This window comes from Macrobrachium nipponense, chromosome 42 (genome assembly GCF_015104395.2).
Source record: "Macrobrachium nipponense isolate FS-2020 chromosome 42, ASM1510439v2, whole genome shotgun sequence".
NCBI classification, from domain to species: domain Eukaryota; kingdom Metazoa; phylum Arthropoda; class Malacostraca; order Decapoda; family Palaemonidae; genus Macrobrachium; species Macrobrachium nipponense.
The window spans coordinates 31,796,095-31,803,241 of NC_061103.1; positions in this window are offsets into that span (position 1 = coordinate 31,796,095).

Genomic DNA, 7,147 nt, shown 5'->3' on the forward strand with positions numbered 1-7,147 from the left:
AGTCTCTGAATATATTTCTTCCTTGATCGTGTGTCCTTCATCTCTTGGTGTTTTATATCTCCTCCTTCCATTATTCCCAGGCTATTTGTATCCTGTCTCATCTATGTGTTTGATGTTGCTCCCATCTGGTAGCTTTATCCCTTCAGTTCTCGTTACTTTGCCTTTTTGTATGTTGACTAAGGCGCATTTTTCTATTCCAAAGCCAAAACTCCATTCTGATGTCCCCAGATACAATCCTTACAGTCTGGATTAGGGTATCTATTTCCTTGATGCTCTACCATACAGCTTGATGTCGTCCATGAACATCAGATGGTTGATTTTGTTGCCTCTTTTCTTGAGTTATATTATTATTATTATTATTATTATTATTATACAGAAAACAAAAAGCGTTGGTCTTGCACTGCTACTGTCAGGAGAGAGAGAGAGAGAGAGAGAGAAGAGAAGAGAGAGAGAGAAGAGGAGAGAGAGAGAGAGAGAGAGCTTTATCAGTCAGGTGTCCTAGAATATGTATTATATATTATTATATTATTTTATTATTATTATTAATTTTGTTGTGTTGTTGTTGTTGGTTGTTGTTGTTGTTGTTATAATTATTATTATTATTAATCAAAGTAATGGTTTATTCAGATACTGTTTATTATTATTATTATTATTATTATTATTATTATTATTATTATTATTATTATTATTATTATTATTATTATAAATCAAAGTAATGGTTTATTCAGATACTGTTTATTATTATTATTATTATTATTATTATTATTATTATTATTATTATTATTATTATTATTAGCTTTTCTGGTTTATGTTGATATTGCTAATACCATAATTCTTATGTAGCAAAAAAACCGAACGGAATACTCGTTCCTTTATGACTTCATCGGTCAGATTTTCTCTCTCGTCTAATATTTTAATTATATAGGAATGTTTTCACGGTATTTTCCAAAAGTTCCGGATACCATTTGGTGTGGAATTCGTTGCCAAAATGGAGCAGCTGGTTGGAAAACTGCGAGAAAAACTCCGGCAGACATAAATTTATTATTAAAACGTTTTTGTTTTTTTTGTGTGTGTGAGTTTTGTTTTCCCAGTTGAAAGCCAGTGACTTGATAATTGTAAAAATTTTTTGAACTGACTTTGTGTACAGAATTTTCTGCTATGAGGGAACATTATTATTTTTTTTTTTTTTTTTTTTTTTTTTTTGTGACACACTGTAGCGCCATGTTGAAATTAGCAATAATGAAATGGTTAGCGATTAGTAAACACCCTTTAAATGTTTCTTTAAGAAAAAGAAGATAATACTTTGTATTTTAAGTTAATGGATGTTGTTGTGGTGTTTGTGGATCGATACTGACTATTGGAGGATTTTTAGACTTATTATTCCAACATATAATTATATTATAATGAAGAGGGGGTCATAGGACACCTGACTGATAAAGCTCTCTCTCTCTCTCTTCTCTCTCTCTCTCTCTCTCTCTCTCTCTCTCTCTCTCTCTCTCTCCTGACAGTAGTAGTGCAAGACCAACGCTTTTTGTTTTCTGTATAATAATTAAACCTAGAAGCATATTGTTTGATTCCCAGACAGGACGTAAAACTTTAATCTCCAATATATTGTTAGATTCACAGATAGATTGTAAAAGTTCAGCCTTGAATTATATTGCTAGATTCATTGATAGATTGTAAAAGTTTGTAAAAGTTCAGCCTTGAAATATATTGTTAGATTCATTGATAGATTGTATGAAAGTAATCTTAGATATATAGCTAGATTCGTAGATAGAATGTAAAAGTTTAGTTTTGAAATATATCGTCAGATTTATAGATAGACTGTAAAAATATTTAATGAAATGTATTGTTAGATTCTTGGAAATGTAATAATTTATTCTAAAAATATAATATCAGTCATAGATAGATTGTGAAAATATTTTATCTTGAAACTGATTGTTGGTTACATAGATAAGAGTTTGAGATTACAAATGATGTTAGATCTCTAGTGTGGAATCTCCGCTCAGCCTTCGACCACTAATCTCGTCCAAGGAGGGGGGGGGAACAAACTTCCACACTGCTGCAAGCGCGGTATTTCTTTCAGAGGCACTTGCAGCAAGCAGAGAATGTTCCTGGTGTCTGAACAAAGGCTCTTGAATGGCTTTGAGTGTAGTAGGTCGTCCTTTGACTGATTCGTTCTATCGTTTTATTCATTAATTAATGGCCTGTTCTGTTATTATTTTCCTGTGGGTTTTGTCTTTGTTGTAGCTTAAGTAAATACAGCGTCTAGTGATGTTATTAATATATGGCATGTATATGATAATTAATTGCCTTTCATGTTAGTAGAGCTGGCAAAAAAATTCTGGTCAAGTCGAGATGACACGAACATTTATTTTTTCATCGTTATTTGTACTGTTTCATTCAAATTCATGCAAATCGAAGGTAATCTGCCCATAAATCACATACATATTCACAAATATCAAGCCACAAATGCGGTGTCTAACGATGCACACACGTACATAGTCACACTTATTCACAAATATCAAACCAAAAATACGGTTTACTAACGAATTCGCTCTAACTTGGGAATAACCTGCCAATAAGAAAGGAGAAACAGAAGATTCGTTCTAGCGGATATGAAGGTGTGAGCCAATGTGAGTAGCATCGCTTTAATCAAAGGAATAGTTCTCGAGTCGATCCTAACGGAGGGGGGGTTGGGGGTGGGGTGGGGGGGGGGGGGGAGAAAGCATCGCAAATCTGGGAGCATCTCCATCATGAAGCTTTCATCTTAGTCATACACTCAGGTTATTAAGAGTCTTAAGTTTTGCTATCTGAATAAACATGTCCTGTGCCGCGAGAAATGGTTAAGCGGCTTGGACACCAAGGTAGGCCTACTCCCTATAGGTCCACACGACGAGTGGGTAGTGGTACTCGGCTACCCGTCTGGTAGGCCGAGTTCGCTCCCGGCTGGTGTCAGCGTGGATCAGAGTAATTTATTTCTGGTGATTAGAAATGATTGCATTTCTCGATATAATGTGATTCGGATCCCACTGTAAGCTGTAGGTCCCGTTGCTTAGTAAAAAAAAAAATCTAATCCTTCGGGCCTGCCCTAGGAGAGCTGTTAAATTAACTCAATGGTCTGGTTAAACTAAGATATACTTGAAAAAAAAAATTAGGACTACTCCCGAAATGAGAGGTCAAATGAATTCTCACTAAAAATAATCAGGAAAATTCCCAGAACGCTTTAAATGTAATTTTCTTGTTTATATATATATATATAGTATATATATATATATATATATATATATATATATAGTATAGGTACCTTTTCTTTTTCTTTTTTGAGTCCACTGCTTTTGAAAAAATATGATTATTTCGTATCCATTTGCTTTTAGAAACACTAAACTGATGGTAATGGACTTTCCAAGCTGTTTTTGTTACTTGCTTATTTTTGTTCCTCTTACCTAGAATTTTTGCAATCATTAAACGAAAAATATTTTCTGTTAAAACCCTTATTCGTCGAAAACAGAAGTGAACATTTTAAACCCTGTGATTACCTTGTTTCCATTGATTTTTTTAAATCTTGGAAACGCAAAGTGACAAGAAGTAAGTTAAAAGGACTTTTCTTCATAACTGATTATCAAAATTTCACGTCTTAAACAGAGACAACTTATGATATTGTGAAATACAAAGTGGGGAAAGAATTCGCAATACTGAAACCTAAAAGGTTACATTCTAATTTATTCAGGGAACACAAACTGAGGAAAGAATTCCCAGTACTGGAAAAATGAAAGTGAAAAAATGGGCAAAAGCTGGTGATTCTTGTGTTCGTCAAATCCGCATAGCAACACTGGAACTGCAAAGCTGGAATTCCAGAGATGGCCAGCAAATATAATGACATAATTCTCATAAACAAAGTTTGGGGTCGATGTCAAAAATTGAAATCTAACAGGTACAAGGATTTAGGATTTTAGTTATTCTGGGTCTGCCATGCTGCCTCTGCTTGCTCGCTCCTCCGTGTTCGGTTTTGTGTAAAGGGATGTTTTTGGTCAAGATAGACTATTTTTCCCCAATTATTTTTATTGATTCTTTTTAGTGTGGTTGTTATACCTAAAATCATCGAATTGATTATATGTCACGATATTTGTAGGTTTTCTCAAAGGCATTGCATATATTATTATTATTATTATTATTATTATTATTATTATTATTGCTTGACCTAAAATGATCGATAGATTGTATTTCACGATACTTGTAGGCTTTCTCAGAAGGCAATGCATATATTATTATTATTTATTATTATTATTATTATTATTATTGTTAAAAGAATGGCTGAATTAAGCGAGTTGATTTTATATATTGTTTTTTCTATTCTCCTTACAATTACTTCTCAGGCTCAGCGATGTTTCTGAGTAACTGACCAATATTCATATTGGGAATTTTCAAAAAATCATAAATGCTGAAGGTAATCTTTTATTGAACAAGATATCAGGTCCAGGTCAAGCAGGGGTCGTCGTCAGTGCCGGTATTATTCCGTAGGCGTAGTTCAGTGGGTGGAAATGACCTGCGAGAAGGTCGAAGCGTCACGTGATACCAGCTATACCAGCACCAATACCAGCTCTTAAACCAAAGACGACCCGGGCCCGGAACTGAACTACGCTTTCGGAATAATACCGGCACTGACGACGACCCCTGCTTGACCTGGACCTGATATCTTGTTCTAATAAAAAATTACCTCCAGCATTTATAATATTTTGAAAATTCCCAATATAAATAGTGGCCAATTACTCAGGAAACATCGCTGAAACTGAGAAGATAATTGTAAGGAAAATAGAAAAAACAATATATAAAATCAAACTCGCTTAATTCTGCCATTCTTTTTAACAGTATTATTATTATATTATTATTATTATTATTATTATTATTATTATTATTATTATTATTATTATTATTATTATTATTATTATTATTATTTTATTATTAGTATTATTATTATTATTATTATTATTATTATTATTATTATTATTATGTATTGTTCCATTTCGTAAACTGTTTCGTAAAATTCTGAGCTGATTTACTCCATTATTGCAAACGAAGAAAGGTCTGTATGATGTAACATAATTTGAAAATGACCCAAGGTGACTAAAACAGAACACGATTATTATGCGTTAAGAGACGATTATCTGCTTACCTAAATAAGCCTAAGTGAATTATTAATAATAATTGTTGTTTTACATAAGCACTAAGCAAGGCTTCAGACAGAGGATTTCATTACGCGTTCTTTCAAAATACGAAAGCAGTGCAATCCTGCTTAATATGTTTCATATAGATTGGGTTTGAAAATAAGTCTTCAGGCAGGTTTGTGAGTCTTTTTACAGATATAAATTTCATATATATATATATATATATATATATATATATATCTATATATATATATATATATATATATATATATATATATATATATATATATTATATATATATATATATATATATGTATATTATATATATATATATATATATATATATATATATATATATATATATATATATATATATATATATATATATATATATATATATATAATATATATATATATAGATATATATATATATATATATATATATATTATATATATATATATATATATAATCTACTCAACTGATGCAACCCTTATTATTGAAATATGTTGAAGAGATTTTTACTTCCTCAATTTAAAAATGATCAGATGTGATTCTTTTTTTAAGTTTAGCTTAATATATTTATATATATATATCATATATATATATATATATATACATATAAGATAAATCATTTGTGGTATATGTCATTTTGCTCTTATTTTAGATAAAAATATTCACATCAGTGAATATGATGTGGGAGAATTTAAAAATGTGTTTAGTCTTATAGGAGAGAAATCATACGAGATATACATTTTGAATAAATCCACGATTGTCAGCTGTTGAATGATGAAGCGGAATTACATTGACTGAGTTATAGTCATCATAACTGGGGTTGCATGAACTACAATTTTGAAAATTAGTCTGGAAGGAAAGTATCGTGCAAAGAAATATTTGAAAATAAATTACATATGTAATCATATCTATGTCAATACATTTACTGTAATAAACTTCTGATTCACATCGGGACCAAACCCGTGTCTTTCCAATGAGAGGCCAGGGCGTTACCAGTTGACCCATACTGTGGTATCTCATTTGAAGTATACCGGGGTTCGATCCCGAGGTGAGTCCGAAATTTATTTCTGCGAAACAACGGGGTCATGTGTTAATTAATTTTATATATATTGTTTATGCAAATATACTATTGTTTACGATCGATATTTTGTAAAATGACACTGAATGTTTGAATGGGTTTTGCGAGAATTAATTCCTCAAAAAAGGGGGGGAGGTTGGCCCTTTACAAAGGGAGGAGGGTGGGCCTTTACAAAGTGGGGGGGAGGGTGGCCCTTTAGAAAGAGGGGAGGGTGGCCCATAAATAAAAGAGACTCTGGCATTGTATCACGTTAATAACGTCACTAGCTTTTTCATCCTCCCTGATCTTTTGCGAGTTGAAAATGTCATTCAGGACACGACCTTTTTTCTTTTCTTTTTTTTTTGTCCGCGTTAAAACATTCCTCAAAGGAAAGTCATTTCCACGACGTCTCTTCAAAGCAGTATAATATTTCTTCGTTAATTTCCGAGAGAGCATCGCAGGGGATTTCACTCGCGAGGGGAGAGACCCGAGAAAATGTTTTTCGTAACTGAATTAAAAGGCACAGACTCATTATTCGCGAAGTGTTTTTGCGGGGTAATTAGTATTCGGAGAAGTGAATCAAGAATTAATGACTATTTTATGATGGTTATGAAAAAAAAACTAGGGGTTTTTGGGGGGTGGGGGTGGGGGGTGGGGGGGTGGGGGTGGGGGGGGGATTGTCGTGGAATAATATTCGTTCAGGAAGGAATGGAATTCAGATTGTAAAAGGCCTGTCGAATTTATTAACGTACATATAGGTCTTTTAACTACATTTTTTTTTTTTTAGTTTATTCCGCGAAAATAGTCTTGTAATACTAGTATTATTACTGTTCTCTGTGAGGATTGGTGTCCGAACTGCTCGGTTGTCTTAGAAGCAGACTCTATTATTTTTTATCTTGGACATAAGTAAAT